At 49.6% G+C, this 16,570-nt stretch overlaps 2 long non-coding RNA genes across 2 annotated transcripts; both read right to left on the reverse strand.

Annotated features, from left to right (window-relative positions):
- Positions 1-1,573: 1,573 nt before the first annotated feature.
- On the reverse strand, positions 1,574-3,390 carry LOC140702530 (uncharacterized). The gene is made up of 2 exons (XR_012081731.2): positions 2,232-3,390; positions 1,574-2,068 (listed from the first exon to the last, which is right to left on the reverse strand). It is a non-coding gene; the product is annotated as an uncharacterized LOC140702530 (long non-coding RNA).
- A 4,272-nt stretch (positions 3,391-7,662) lies between these two features.
- Positions 7,663-10,103, reverse strand: LOC144584684 (uncharacterized). The gene is made up of 2 exons (XR_013539101.1): positions 9,728-10,103; positions 7,663-9,190 (listed from the first exon to the last, which is right to left on the reverse strand). It is a non-coding gene; the product is annotated as an uncharacterized LOC144584684 (long non-coding RNA).
- Between the last annotated feature and the right edge of the window lie 6,467 nt (positions 10,104-16,570).

The following is a 16,570-nucleotide window of genomic DNA, read 5'->3' on the forward strand; positions in this document are numbered from 1 at the left end:
AAGGACTCCCCAGGAGGAAACCCTCCTCTTGAGGAGACCCACCCCCCACCCTGCCCCCTAGGCACCCTCCTCTATCCCTGGGGAGAGGCATGTCGCTGGGTTGCCTTCTCTTGCTCTCATCCTGCGCCACGTCTTGGGGCCGGGAGAAAGAGAGGGATTTAGCCCGTCTGGAAAGCAGGCACCGCGCTCACATGATGCTGACCGTTGTGCCAGCTGCTTCGCCAGGGATCCGTGGACATCACGCCCCTCGGCAGGAGGGCACAGAGACAGATCCTGGGGTCCAGATAGCGGCACCCGTTCCCTAAACAGGAACGCTGGACTTCGCCGAGGCCTGCCTCTCATTGCCCTTCAGTCACAAACCAAGGAGGCTCTATGGAACCTCCATGTTCAGAGGCAGTATACCTCTGAATCACTCATTGCAGGATGGATGGGAAAGGATTTTTAAAAAATACCTTTTCTTGCCCTGTTGGTGGGCATCGCATTGAGGCAAGGCAGCACAGCTCTCCCCCCCCCCCCCCCGGAGTGCTGCTGATGCCTTCTCCTGTTTATTCTTGTTTTAATACCGTATTTTGATCACGTTTTAATGTTTAATGCTGCCGAGAGCCATCCGGAGACCCCTCATGGGTGAGAAGCAGGACCCGAATCCTGTTCTCAAATTAAACGCATCAATCTCAGAGCGGTCAGCCAACGCTTGGGGGGGGGATGTGTCCTCTTCTCCCCACCCTTCCTTCCCCAGCTGGTTCCAACCCGACAAGCCCCTCTCTCCCGGCTAAAGTGGCTTTTCTCCCTTCTTTGCACAGGCCCTGGCTTTCCTCCGGCATGAGAAAGCAGACAAAGCTTTCTGGCTTCAGGGCAGGAAGGGTTGTGGGGGAGCGGGCTTTATTTTAAGCACATTTGCCTGGCGAGAAAAGCGTGTGGATTATTTATGACAGCTCTGTCAGCCTGGATGTTGTTTCCACGGGGGACGGGTGCTCCTCTTAGAGTGATGGAAGAGGACTCAGATTCTAATCCGTGACTCTGCTCGCCCGTCTTGAGGGTGAGATGCCGAGGGATTGCATTCGGGCCTGCTGATTTACGCTCCCTGACTCTCTGTGTGTGTGTGTGCGTGCGTGCGTGCCTTTCTTTCCAACAGTTGCACCCCCAACTTGAGAAGCAAACATGAGAGCAAACATAAGACGGTGCGGTGTAGTCGTCGTCTTCACCTAGGACTCAGGAGACCTGGGTTCCGATCCCAAGGTGGCTGTGAAACTTACGGAGTGACCTTACGTGAGCCACACCCCATCACCCTGGCCTACCTAACGGGGCTGGTGTGAGGAGAAAGCAAGGCAGGGCAGAAGGAAGGAAGAAAAGGCAGGGATCTGAACAGAGGCAACACATAAAAGACCGGCTTGGCCCACTCACTCTCTTGTCCAGAAAACTCGAAGCGGCAGAGCGTTTGCTTCCACATTCTGGGCCAGAAAGCAAAATACCAGGTTCCTCTAGCCGCCTCCCCCAGCTCTCGGGAATAGATGATGCCTCAGCCAGAATATGCCTGGCTTGGCAGAGGGGAGAGGAGGAGAAAGATGATTGCCTATTTATCTGGGAACATTTTAATAGTGCTGGTCATTTAAGAACATCTCAGAGTAGTCTGCAGTAAAAAGAGAGGCGATAAAAACCAAGGCCAAGCGCTAATGAACGAGTAAAACGAACGGCACTCAAAGCAAAGACTCGTGTGGTGGGAAGTCACCCCCTCCCCACTTCACCAACCTGGCACTCGGAGCGTGCTTGATTTTAAAAGCTACGCGGGGGGGGCAGGCCTGAGAAGGGCTCGGTGGCAGGCCTGCTCCGAAGGGGGGGTGGCCTCCTCGGGCCCCTTTCCCGCCAGCCCTCAGAAGCAAGCTGCCCCACCCAGCCTTGCAAACATGGGGGTTCGGAGCACCGCTCCCAGCATCCTGCAAGATCCTGAAGTCCAAACGAAAGGTGGCTTTTGATGCTCAGGGAAGAAGGACTGGCTTCTGGTGGTCCTCAATGCGCACGAAGATGTTGCGTCTCTGCCTGTGGTGGACCTTCGGCTTTGCTCCCTGGAGGACTAAAAGAGAAGGAGGAGAGAAAGAGAAAGGCCGGTGTGTGGGGGGGGGGAATAAAGGCCAGAACATGCCTCTGACCTCGCCCAGTCTGGAGAGTGCCATGACATCAAGCCTTCCATCATTTATGAAAAAAGGCGGGTGGACTGAAATATTGGCCAGCCTCACCTGAGACACATTCCTCACCAGGAAGGCTGCGGCGGCTGCCGGGGCCAGCCCAGCGATTCTGCTGCCGCGGTGGTTTTCGGCGGTAAGTTCTTTTCCCCCCAAGAGCTGCTGCTCAGCCAAGCAGGTCCCTGAGGCCCGTTTTGATGCAAGCCCTCGGGGTCGTCACCGCCTGCAGGGGAAATTAAGCTCTGAAGCAGGCAACCGGTATCTCCCAAACTGCGTTGAGCTCTCTGGGCCCCAGTTTGGGATATGCCAGGAATTTTCCTCCAAACCAGGGTTTGCTTTCTCCCTGTGAGGTTTACTCCAACATTGGGAAGGTGGCCGCCACCACCCCCTTGACCTGCAAAGAAGCTGCATGGGCCTGTTTCGGTATTCGTTCCATATAGAGAGATGTTCTCTTTTCGGACAGATTCCGGGGTGACCGCAGGGCAGAGCAAAGGGCATCTGGTCATCCCCAGGGTGGAGCGACACCTCTAGAGGTCTTTCAGGGGCCGTCTCTCATCCCTGGGGTTAAAAGCTCTTATTTATATTTCTTTCTTTTATTATTATTTGTCTACCGCTCCCTTCATGCCAAATCACTGTTTCTGGACAGGATTAACAACAGATGTTCACAAGGCCCTGAACTGGAAGCTTCCTTCAACAGATTTAGGGCTTCTAGGAAAAGCTTTTAGGCCCACCCAACCACCTTAATGGAAGCGGGCTTCCCCCCTCCGTTTGCTCTCTTGCTGTTTGCTTGCAAAGGGCCATGCCAGGCATGAAACGCCGTGGCCTCAAACGGACCCCCGGGGCCCACTCAGCAGCAGCAGACATGAACTGGCTGTTCCCTGGCAGGAGACGCCATGTGCCATCCTCCCAATCCGTCATTCTTGGCCTCCTCGGGGGTTTTCCTCAGCCAGACAGTTCCCCAGAGGACCTCCGAGCTTCTGTCTCCCTTGCCTTGCTCCAGGGGGAGAAGGAGGAGGTCATGTGAGGTTCACAGGCAGCGGTGCCCATGCATTCCTCCTCCTCCTCCGCATGGATGCATGAACAGGCAGGCAGGCGGAGACCAATCTCTGGGCCGCCAAATTAATCTCCAACTTCCTCCAAAGGCCTCTTTGATCAGCATCCAAAGGGAAGCCCGCTTCTGGGGAGAAAGGGCTGCTACATTACTCATCCCTGACTCGGGAGGTCAAGCCAGAATTTGTATCCTCAGACCTTCCAGCTTTCTAATTAAAGGCACTCTTTAACCATCACGGCACGCACGGCGGTGCCTCCCTCCAGGGGCAGAAAGGGACACCGTGCGCCCTCACGGCGCATGCGCCGCCTGGCTCCCCGAAGTTCCAGCTGCTTAAGAGGAAGGCTGGCTGAGTTTGTTTAATTAAATTATGACCTGCGCTGGAGACATGGAAGAATTTGCCCAGGCGGAGGTGGTCCAGAGCACCTGCCTTGGGAACGCAAGGGGCTACTAAGGCTTCAGACTGGCCATGCCCGTGGGCATGACTTGGCACTACAGATTCCCGGTTCTGCTGTTTGATGGGGAGTCTTCGACTTCTGTAGCCATGCGGCACACAGTCGGTTATTTGAAGAAAGAAAGGGAGACTGGAAATGTTCTTTTAGGGCAGGGAGGGAAACTGTGGGAGAAATACTCAAGAGATCAAGACACCATAAAATGTGGGTGTGACAAACCCAGACCTACTGGGATCTGCCACACGTTAACTAAGCTGCCACCAACCATTCCCTATAAGAAGTCACACAGACCAGGGATGGATTTTCAACAAATAAAAGAATAAGGTTTATTTAAATACAACACACAGGGAAAATAAAATGATCAGGTGAATAAGATATAGTAACGTGGCTTAGTCTCATTCATACATGCATACAGTTTGGTTCACACAGAACCCTTAACTTGAAGCACAGACCCTGAACCTATCAGTTCTGGCTAACCATACAGACACCTGAACCTATCAGGTTGGTACTCTGACACACAGTAGTACCCTGTCTGACACACAGACTCCCACACCAGCTTCTTCTTCCCAGCTGCTGCTTCTTCACATCCCAGCGTCTCCTAACTTCTCCACACACGCTTCACATATATATACAGTACAGCCCCTCCTCCTGATGTCCCGCCTTCCACTCCCCATAGGATGGAACTTTCCCTCCAAACCCATGACAGACAGGTAACATCAGTGCTGTATGTAACACCTCCCCTCTTTATAAGTTGTTTTGTAGGGGGAAAGCTAAGGTGCTTTTTCCCAAAAAACAACCTGGATAAAACACACAAAAACAGTTATACATACAATATCATACTTACTTATACTTACATTCTAAGTTAACCATAGCAATTAGGCATTTAAACATTTACCATATACATTACATCAATTTACCTTTATTCATACAAACCAAGTTCAAAAAAAACAGGTACATTTAACTTTTTGTCATCATTATATACACATAGTCCATGTTTCTTTCGCCGTCTTCAATCTTCAGGTCTTCTTGACAAGGCGTCAGCAACACAGTTCACTGACCCTCTGACCACTTTCACTTCAAAGTCATAGTCCTGTAGGTTTAAAGCCCACCTCATAAGTTTACTATTGTGGGTTTTCATTGTCTTTAACCATTGCAGTGGTGAATGGTCAGTGCACAGAGTAAAATGTCTTCCCCAGATGTAAGGCTTGGCCTTCTGGATCGCGTAGACTATTGCCAAACACTCCTTCTCCACGGTTGCCAAATGTCTCTCACCTTTTTGAAGTTTCCTACTCAGGTAGGACACTGGATGCTGGTCACCATTCTCATCCTCCTGGCACAGAACTGCTCCTACCCCGCTGTTAGACGCATCGGTGTAGATGATGAACTCCCGGTCGAAGTCTGGAGCACGCAGCACTGGATACTGGACGAGCGCCTCCTTCAACCTCTGGAACGCCGCCTCACAGTCGCTGGTCCACGGGATGCGGTCATCAGCCTTCTTCCTCGTCAGATCGGTCAGCGGAGCCGCAATCTCGCTAAACCTCGGGATGAACTTTCTGTAGTAGCCCACCAACCCAAGAAATGATTTGACTTTTTTCTTGGTGTTGGGTCTGGGCCAATCACGAACAGCTTCTATTTTGGCCTCCAGGGGTTTTATCACTCCTCCCCCTACCATGTGACCCAAGTATTTTATTTCTGGGATACCCAGCTGCAGTCTGTTCTCTCTGCAGAGCCTAGGCCAAAGCACTCCCTCCCCTGGATTAAAGTGCCTCTCCCTGCCTTCCTGGTCATCCCAATCTTTCTTTCTGACCTTTTGAGCTTGCAGGGTCTCTGTTGCTAGCTCTAGGTTTCTCTTTAGGTTATTCATCAAGGTGTCTATGTATGTCACAACGTCTTGTGGGTCATCCTGGGTGATCTGCTCCCAATTTTGTTTGATCAGATCCAGGGGCCCTTTCACCCTTCTCCCAAATAAAAGTTCAAACGGACTGAACCCGGTACTGGCTTGTGGCACTGATCGATAAGCAAACAAAAGGGATTGCAGCTTCTGGTCCCAATTGTTTGGATTCTCTGCCAAGTAAGCCCTAATCATGCGCATTAGAGTCCCATTGAACTTCTCAGTTAACCCATTACTTTCAGGATGATAGGCAGTGGTTTCCTTGGGCTTCATTCCACAGATTTGCCATAAGCGTTTCATGAGCTTTGATGTGAACGATGCGCCCAAATCTGTGATTATTTCTGAGGCAAATCCCATCCTGGACATATACCCCACCAAGGCATCTGCCACTGTGTTAGTTTCAATGTTAGTCAAGGGAATGGCTTCAGGGTACCTCGTGGCATGGTCCACAATGGTGAGAATGAACCTGTTTCCCCTCTTTGTGGCCTTGGGCAAAGGTCCCACAATATCCACCCCTATGCATTTGAACGGAGTGTCAATCACAGGCAAAGGGCACAACTTTGCTTTGGTCCTATCGCGGCTATTCCCCTGCCTTTGACACACATCACATTGTTTACAGAACTCCCTGATCTGCTTCCCTATGTCAGGCCAGTAAAAATTCTGTGTGATTCTCTGCTGTGTTTTGTTCACCCCTAAGTGCGCAGCAAACATGTCAGAGTGCCCCCTTTGTAAGATCATGGGGCGATACTTTTCAGGTACCACTAGCTGACTTCGGATCCCATCTCCCCCTTTTGAGATATTCCTCAGGGTCTCTCTATATAAAATCCCCTTTTTCTCCAGAAATCTCACTGGGGTTTCAGGTGTTAGCTGGGCGTCAGTCACCTGTTCAAAACACTTTTGGAGAGTGGCGTCTGCCTTTTGCTCTTGTCCAAATCGGCTGTCTGTGGTTAAGGTTTCCACCACAGCTTCTGAACTCCCCTCTGCTTCCGTCTCGGGCTCATCATTACCCCCTTGAACTGTCCCCGTGGTGGCTTGTGAACGTGTAATCACTAGCACCCTTTTCACATGTTCAGCCAGGTCATTTCCCACGAGCACGGCTGCTGGCAGAGTCGATGAAATTGCTAGCCGCCAAACTCCCCTCCAGCCTTGAAAGTTGACAGGTACCTCCGCTACTGGCAGAGAGATTACCTGCCCCTCAATCCCTGCCACCTTCATGCTCTCATTTGGGATTACATACTCCCTAGGAATAATATCTGGATGGCACAGGGTCACCTGGGAACAAGTGTCCCGCAGCCCCCGATACTGATGGCCAAGTATTCCTACGTCCACCCCTGCTGTCTCAAACAACTGAGAATCTGTTCTCACCAGTAGGCAGCGCCTGACCTCTACAAGAGGACCATTTTCCTCAGCCTGATCAGCAGATGTAGCTGTTCCAGATTGAGTAGCCATGGCAACAGGCTCCCTCAGTGACAATGAGCCTAGCTCTTTCTGGACACAGAACACAGCTTTTGGCTTGGTTCCACTCGAATCCTGAGGCACAATTCCTTTTAGCTGCTTTAATTTCTCACACTCTGAGATTAGATGGCCCTTTCCCTGACAGAAATAACATTTTCTGCTGTACTTGGAGTCTTTCTCATCTTGTTTTGGTTTTCCCTCCAAAATCTGAGGTCTTGGTTTCATGTCTGAGGGCTTCCCTTCACCATGGGCCCCTCCCACTTGCTGGTTTCTCCCTGGTCCCTGAGAGTACTTAGGGTCCCATGTTTCCCTCATGTTTTCTTCAGAAGACTTCAGGTTTTGATGTTGTGCCTTAACCTGTGGGTCTTCTTTTGGTTTCTTGTCTAGCTGCAATTTCTTCTCTTTTATTCTCAAATCCAGCTCCTTTTGCTTAGCCTCAAACTCAGCCCTGATCTGTAAAAGTTCTTCCTCAGCCCTAGCTTTTATCTCTTTTACTTTTTCTTCAGTCTTATCTCTGATTTCTTTTAATTTAATGTCTTTTTGCTGATTATATTTTTCAAGATCTTGCTCACTTTGTCTGACCTGAGCCTCATACTTTTCTTTCTTTGACATTTCTTCCACTGATAAATTGTTAATAAACTTATTTAGGAACTTCAATTCTAATTGTACCATTCTAATTTGGAGTTTCAGTTCCATCTGTTTGATCCTCATGTCCATTCCCCTTTTCTTGGCATCTGCCTCTGCCTGACTGATTTCAGCTCTTTCTTTTCTTCTGATTTCCATTTCCCTCACCCTCAGTTCATGCTGTTGGGCTAGGAGCATTTTTCTGAGTTCTGGGTTCTGCTCTCCCGTGCTCTCATCCTGCACTGAGCCAAATTCCTCCTCAGAACCTTGGTCCACCTGTGGGTCTTTCACTTCACCCATTTCTACCATTTGGCTTCGAGTCAAGGGCATAATTCCCCCCCCCCCCCGAACAGGCTGCTTTAAAAAGTCAAGCCTCAAAATAAAACGACCACTTTTTTTTTTCTCTTTTGCCTCAGACCCACCTTTCTCTATAGATTGCTGCTGTCCTTCAGCACTACTTGCAACTGTAGCGAGTTAGAGTCTACCCCCCTCTGCTGGGCCTCTCAGCAGGCAGGCTAGATCACTGCTACTACACAGTTTTGCCTCAGCTTTTTCCCGCCAAAAACAGGCTGCCTCAGAGCACCCTAATCTAGTTTCCCCAGTTGGCACGTTCTTCCACTAGCGCACCTCCCCGTGAGGTACACCTAGAAGATTACCTACGCGCCTCAGATTGTCCCTGACTAGACCCCCCTTGCTCTGGGCACACGTGCCAAGGCTTTGCTGGACCACTGGACAACTGGACCAGTCGTATCCCACACGCTGGACACCAATCAATGTGACAAACCCAGACCTACTGGGATCTGCCACACGTTAACTAAGCTGCCACCAACCATTCCCTATAAGAAGTCACACAGACCAGGGATGGATTTTCAACAAATAAAAGAATAAGGTTTATTTAAATACAACACACAGGGAAAATAAAATGATCAGGTGAATAAGATATAGTAACGTGGCTTAGTCTCTTTCATACATGCATACAGTTTGGTTCACACAGAACCCTTAACTTGAAGCACAGACCCTGAACCTATCAGTTCTGGCTAACCATACAGACACCTGAACCTATCAGGTTGGTACTCTGACACACAGTAGTACCCTGTCTGACACACAGACTCCCACACCAGCTTCTTCTTCCCAGCTGCTGCTTCTTCACATCCCAGCGTCTCCTAACTTCTCCACACACGCTTCACATATATATACAGTACAGCCCCTCCTCCTGATGTCCCGCCTTCCACTCCCCATAGGATGGAACTTTCCCTCCAAACCCATGACAGACAGGTAACATCAGTGCTGTATGTAACAGTGGGAGGCTCAGAAGAGCTCGGTCACGGAATGAGGAAAGCAAACTAAAGGTTGTGACAGCTGAACCTTCAAGGTAAAAAGAGTTGGATGGTCGGGAAACTACGTCTGAAAGATTCCCAGAGACCTCTATCCGGAGGCAGGGCTGTGAGGAAAATTGGTTTGCAGTTGGTGTACCCCGAAGTCTACGATGATGTCCATCATCCTCTGCCAGGAGAGGAAGGGGAAGAGAAGATGACTTGGGCCCCTGTGAAGAAAAGCACAAAAACTGCCGTCTTCACTCCACAGGTTTTGGAGGGTTTTTTAAAGAAAATCATACCTTTAAAAACCTGCAAGACCTGTTGGATCAGAGGCATGGGTGCGCCCAGCCATTGTTTTCAACAACCAGAAGAAGAAGAAAAAGGAGAGAGGAGAAAAAGGCTATATGTGGCCTCTCTCTAGCCTTGGAAAACATTTCTAAAAAGCGAACGCTTGTCTTAAGAGGACTGCCTTTTTCCTCCCTAACTCCCCTCGTGCTTCTCCTCCTCCCTCCCTCTCTCTCTTTTTCTTTCTCTCTCCCCCTAATAGCCAGGATTAGCTACTACAAAATTAAGACAGAAAACCAAGGCTTAGCGTTTGTCATGGAGGATTGCAGATTTTCTGCCCTGGCGTTTCCTCGGTATTCGCTCCTTGCCTTAAAGGAAACCAGAGCCCATGGAGGCTTAGCACCGTCTCCGCTGTCACTCAGTCCTAATCCAGGCTGATCCAAGGGACGCCCCGGTCAATGGCGGCACATGCTACCTACCTCTCCTTAAATCCCATCGGGGAAACCAGAGGGTGAAAAGGATTTCTCGGGAATAACTCGGGAGGTCGGGATGACATCTTTCCGCCCACCTCTCCGTGGTGTGTGTAATTATGGCAGCTCAACGGCTCTCTCGCCCACCTCCGTTCCTTATAAGAGGCTCCGAAGATTTTCAATGCACTTTCGTATATGTGTTTTTTTTAAAAAAAACTGCAATGTTTTTTAGAGGTTTTCCAGGAAAACCTTCCTGCTTTTATTCTGTTTCACAAAAGAAGTGAGCCTGAACCGGTCCACGTTGAGATCTGCCTCGGACTTAGGGCTCCTTCAGCACAGTGGGTGCGTGCTCGGTCGCAGGGCTACAGCCCGGCAATCACGCAGCCTAACCCTCTTTCCATAATTAAGATTTCTTTGGAAAGGAAGGAGCTGAGTTGGAGATTCTCTTGCCATGGGACCCTACAGCCTGTGGCTAATGGGGGCTGGAGTCCCAGAACATCTGGAGGCCTGGTGATTCCCGACATCTGTTCTATGCCCCGAGTTTGGGGGGGGGATCCATTTGAGGAATACAAATCCCAAAATCCACCCAGGGTGGGGGATTGTGTAAACTGTGCTCTAAAGGATTTGGAGCTGAGACTTTCCAGATGTTGCCCCTTTTCCCCCTTGACAGGATCCCAGCTCTGATCATCACCCAGGTGATGCTCAAAATGGTCCAAAGCTCCCCTCAGAACCAGCTACACAGAAGTGAAAATGCCACACAGGACAGGCAGGATTGGACCAATTTCCTTTTTACTGCCGTCTGTCTGTCTTTGGGAGGGGGGGGAGAGCACTGGTATCTCTCTGGCTGCATCCCCAGTCCTCAGCGTTGGCTTCGATTACTCCTCCGGGTGAAAAAAACAAAAAAAAAAACATCCTGCTGTTTCGACTCCCTCGGAGAAACGGAGAGGAAAAACAGCAGGAAGTGCTCCAATCCTCCAGAAACAGGCAGAACATTGCGATGGGAAATGTCACGGCAGGCAGACATGTCGTCCCATGGGAGAAAAAGGGGGAGCAGCCAGCCAGAGACGAGGAGGAGCACGCGGGGAGGGTCCCGTGGCCTCCACCGCGTGGTAGCTGTCAATCTAAAAGAAAGAAGGGCGCTGATGGGAGAGCACCACCCTTCTGTTTCATGTTAATGCAAAACTATTTCCATTACAGAGTGTGAACATGAAGTGTTATTTTTTATAAAGGCAGGCAGGCAGGCAATGAATTTCTTCTCATTTTAAGTAGTAAGAAAGAGAGAAGGGATGAACGGTGGCCGGCCCAAGCATTGGGTGACGTGGCCTTGAAGCCGGCCCTGCCAAGAGGCATCGTGTTGGAGGGAGAATTAAAAATCAACTCTCGGATGGGCCTGGGCATGGCTGAGTCGTCATTTGTTTTGTTCAACTGTTTATTTCCTGATTGATTGGGTGTTTGGTTGGTTGGTTCATTGATTAATTTATTTAATAATATTTGTAACTCACCTTTCTCCTTCAAAGGGACCCGAGGCAGCTTACGTCATTTTAAGGACACAATATTTAAAAACAGTAAGTCTACAAATACTAAAAAGAATCCAATAGATACCAGCACGAAAAGATGGTGAACAAAAGCAATACCAAAACCAGATTCAAAGCAGGAAAGCATAACCATCTATTTTTTAAAAAAAAAAAAATCACTCGGGCAGCTGGTCACAGAGGGTAAGCTTTCCTGAAGAGAAAGGTCTTGCTTGCTTGCGGAAGGACCACCAAGAGGGGGCCAGGCTGGTCTCCAGTGGGAGGGAGTTCCACCGTCTCTGGGAGCAGCCACGGAGAAGGCCCTCTCCTGCGTCTCCACCAAATGCTCCTGTGAGGGTGGTGGGACTGAGAGGAAAGCCTCTCCTGATGGCCTCGACACCCAGGCGGGCTCGTAAAGGGAGAGGCAATCCTTGAGAGAAATTGGGCCTAAGCCAGCCTTACCTCCTCGGACGCTCAAGGCATCCGTCCATTCAAGCACAACCCATTGTATGCATGCAAGGCTTCACCGCCAGCCTTAAGAGCTCTTCGGGCAGACAGACCTGCACTCTACCAGGTGACCTTCTTGCTTCTAAGGCCAGACCAGAGAACAGGAACAACCTTCAGAGCCCATGTCGGTTCTCCGAGCGAGACATCCCTGTTTGATCTTACACCGACCAAGGAACCAGAAAGGAAGCCAGCAAGCGAGCAGGCGAGAAGAAAGGCTCTGAGCACACGGTGTACACCAGACGCAGCTGTCGAGGAATCAAAGAACAGACCAAGTACAGACAGGATGGACAGACGGACGGACGGACAGACAGACAAATAGACAGATAATGTTCAGTCCCTTCTGTGGTTCACGTGCATCCATGCATTCCGCACACCGTTGCGCCGACCTCCAAGATTTCCTTGCCCTACAAAGGTTGTCGCTCCAGAGTTAAGGAGCAGGAGCCTAAGATCATGTATATTTTAAAGGCCGTTGCCTACGGATTGTCGAGCACAGGAGGGAAACTATGGCGAGAGCGAAGTCAATCCGTATTTGCCTCCGGAGGCCACACTTGGCATCCCTGGGCCTTTGCGGTCGAGGGAGTCCGTTCCTTGCACCCTGAAGAGGTAGCTTTTCCAAGCAGTCGGGGGGGGGCTGCCTTTTGAGGCTGGCGCAGGCCTTTTCTGCCCTCTGCCCTCCAAAGGGTCAGAGAGCAGGGAGGTCTTGGCAGACACACACACACACACACACACACACACACACACACACACAGAGCCCACCTGTGAACCCTTGTGTGCCAGCTTAGAGCGGCTGCTTGGGCAACGGCAGATCTGGGTGCCAGAGATCCTGCCCGCGCCTGCCTCCACAATTTGGGGCTTCACTCAGCACCTCTTGTTTGTGACGTCTTCCATTTCATGCCATCTATATTTAGATGGCTGCATAGCAGGAGGTGGGTTGTCCCCCCCGTCCCCCGTCCTACTTATAATATAAATTATTACACTCAAATCAGCTTCTGACCTAGATCTTGAGAAACAGGGAGATCTCTAAGCGAGGATCCACAGACACTACCGTCCCCCCCTGACTCTCTGGAGTGACGGCAACTGCGTGGCAAGGGGATCTCAAACGCAAAGCAACCGCCTCGCAGAGGACAGAGAGGGGCCGTGGGGTGCGGAGACACGATGGCAGGAGAAAGAGTTCCGAGATTTACCATGAAATGTTGGCCAACGGTGGACCCCACTATGTCTTCATATTTGCAAATGTTTCTTTCTACGCCTGTGCAGGGGAGAGAGATCTCACAGCCATTCCCCACTCAAGGGACATGACAGAAAGAGGGCCTTTCCTTTCTCTGGAGTTTTCCAGGTGTCTAGGACTATAGCTCCCATCATCCCCCACCCAGCACAACTGTTGCTGGAGAGCAGTGGGTTGGAGAAGGCTAGAGATGCTCTCTAGGGTGAAGCCACCAATCCCTGTTGAAGAATAACTGTAACCGTCCACCCTGGAGGATATTAACGAAGCATTTTCCCCAAACACAGCATCTGTGATATATAAAGTGTGCATATGCCACACTGAGGTATATACACCCAGTGTTCAGGACGTTTCTCTGAATGTCTTTGGTCATAAGCACAGCAGTGTGGTTTTCTTTTGAAAAAAGACATTCAGAATTCTGCAACCAAATGAGGCACATTTTTTCACCGAGTTTTGCATTTTTGCTTAAATCCCTCTTTCTCCACAGCAGAAGTGCAGGGATTAGGAGAGCAGAATTAGCTTCTAGTTCCCCAGAGCGCTCCACCCCTTTTTCCTCATCAACCGGCTTCGACCGCCTCAATAACTCATACAGAGACAACATAATGAACATGACTGACGGCTTCCAACAGACATCATCATAGGCACCCTTCAGTCTCGAGAGACTATGGTAACATGCTCTGAATCGAGGAGTGTTCTCTCCAGGGCATGAAGCCTGGGTAAAGTAATATGGAGGATAGGCTGTTACCCAAGCAGCAGATCTCCCCTCTCCACGTTGCTGAAATGGTCCAATGGAAAGGCAAGAGCTAATACAACTGGTTCCAGCGACGTCGCAGGAGTTGGCAGAACAACACGAACTGCCTTCGGGACTCCGGCTCCGGGGCTTTCTGCTTTAAATGAGCATGTCCCAGGACCGCGTGCCGTTAATTCTCTGATTCTATCTCTGGCCCTAATATGGTAAATAGGAAAGCCAATTAGATTTGCATACACCTGGGAGGCAGGAAAGTTCTAAGGGATGGATCATACTTCCGCACTACTAAAGATCAGGCTGGGTAGGTGGGGCTCATCAGCCATGGAAGGCAGCCCATCTAGGAGAAGGAAAACTCCGATTTCAAACCTCCACTGCCTTGCAGCTATATCCACTCATGGAAAAGGCTGCAGGAGTTAACCTCGAGGCAAAATCCAACAGACAAAACAGAGGGGAAAAGCTCAACGGGAGAGAGGTGGGGCTCTCTTTCAATCCAGAGGCAGGGAAGTAACAATTGGTTAATGTTAGGTAGATTGACAGCCACCCCAGCCCAAAAAGGTCCCTCCCAGCCCAAACCTGTTACAGCCAACATGCAAGATTGCAAAAATTCCACCGCATTCTGTGAACCAAAAAGCTGGATTCTGCCCTCCTGGGGACCCCAGATGAAAACAGCAAGGGTTCTCTTCCTGACTGACCACCACACAGGAACGCACAAGCTGACTCCGTTCATGGGGGACTGGACATCCCACCCAGCAATGTTATTTCTAGCACTTGAGAGCCTGTTCGGCCTCATTCGCCTCCTTACAAGGCGTATCCGCCATGGCTGCGAGCCACATTCATTAAAACTTTAACCTCCAATGCAGAAGCTGAGTCAAGGATTGCCACGTAACTCAGTGCTTCTGCTTCATGCCAGTGCAGAAGCCGGGTGCTTCTGCTCTATGGCAACTTTATTTATTTATTTATTTATTTATTTATTTATTTATTTATTTATTTATTTATTTGTTTGTTTATTTGTTTATTTATTTATTTATTTATTTATTTATTTATTTATTATATCCCACCTATCTGGTCATTGCGACCACATAAAGACCGTTAGCTGACTTTGAGGAACTGCTGGATAGCGCAGTGGTTTAGGTCTCGGGTTGCAGAGCGAGGAGTTGTTGGGAGTTTGATTCCCTGCGGAGCCTCCTGGACTTGATGAGCCATACGGTCCCTTCCAGCTCTGCAGTTCTAAGAGGATGGTGGTGGTGGTGATGATGATGATGATGATGGAAGTCTGACTGCAGAGGTGACGGCTCATTGACTGCACACCTCTGGAATCATATTGGTGGCTTGAGTCTGTTCTCATCGGGAAGGAACTATTGCTATAGACCCACAGCCCTGTATTATTATTTATTTAATTTATATCCCGCTTATCTAGTCGTGGTGGACTACTCTTACCGGAGAACCGCCGGCCACGCAGTCGGCTGCAGGTGTGTTCTGCGTGGGGTCGCGTGGGGTGGAGGACAGAGACGAGCCGAAATTTCTGTTCCGTTATTTTCTCTGGAAAGTGAACCGGGTGTAAGCCAGAGCTGTTTCTTCCACGCTGCTGACGATTTTGGCACGGAACAAGTACCAGCACTTTGCTAATATCAAGCCTGCTTAATAATTAAACCTCTTAAAAGTGTAAATATTATAAATAAATAATATATTTTTGTGTTAACTTGGAAGAAAATCGCCTCGTCTGCTCATCCTGTGCCTTTAGCGTAGCATCTCACTCCTGAGAGCGCCGGAAGGGAAAACAGAGTGTGTAAAAAAACTGGACGGGGGGTAGCCCAGAGTAAGAGATTAGGGGCATACGCGTGCTTTGTTATTAGCAGTATCTTAAGGGCAACCCACCACTTTGGGTGGGATTGGTGGAATTATTGCGAGAAAATCTTCCAGATTCATGCCTGTTTGGGAAACTCTTTTAGCTAGGAGGGACCCAAAACACCAGGATAGGCTTTGAATGCCACCGGCCCCCAAGGTAGATTGAGCCGATGGAGGTGGCTGTAGAGGCCAGCTGGTCATAATTCCCCTGCTTCTGAAGTTATTTCCAATCAGAGACGGAGCTAAGACGAGATTTGAGCCTTAAATACCTTGAAGAGAAGTGAGCTAGCCTTTGCAGGCCAGAAAGCCATTGCAGCTGTGCTTTGCAGCCGGAACAACTCTTGCCCTGCCCTGGGCTGCTTTGCAGAAAAGAAGGCTGCTGCACATTATCCACCTGTGCTTTGCAGGTGGAAAAGCTGCTGTCCAGAACTGAGTTGCGCTTTTCGGACAGGGACGCTGCTGCCCTGAGGTTTGCTCCTGAGCAGATGTACATCAAACAGAGGCTGTGCTTTGTATTCCTGTTTGGGGTTTGGGGGAAATGTCCAAAGAAGTAAGAATTACATCTAATGTCTCCTGCTTTATGGTTATTGTGGGTTTTGTGGCTGGCCTCTTCAGAGGGCAGAAGTAGCACTCTGTGCTCTGGTGCAGTTGTTTGGAGAGCTGAGTATTTATAGCTGTGGAATCAGCTTTGTTCTTTTCAGGAGATGGGTGATTATGGTGATCAGTGTGTTTTTGTTGTGGGTGTATTGTTGTGATAAAGGAGGAGAGATTATCTGTCACTCTGGTTGATGGGTGTTGTTAGCTGATCTTTTGTGTGTATAGTGATCACTTTGTTGACCTTTTGCAGGCTGTAATCTTTGGCCTCGCTATCTGCTAAAATCCACCTTCCAAGACCCTTTCAGGTGTTCATAAAAGCTCAATGCCTGCTTTGGTTCTGAGGTTTAGGCTTGAAATGCTGTGTTAAAGATGGTTATTTTAGGCCAGGGTGACACCTGTTGAGAAAAATGAAATTTTTGCCA

This window comes from Pogona vitticeps, chromosome 13 (assembly GCF_051106095.1).
Source record: "Pogona vitticeps strain Pit_001003342236 chromosome 13, PviZW2.1, whole genome shotgun sequence".
NCBI lineage: Eukaryota > Metazoa > Chordata > Lepidosauria > Squamata > Agamidae > Pogona > Pogona vitticeps.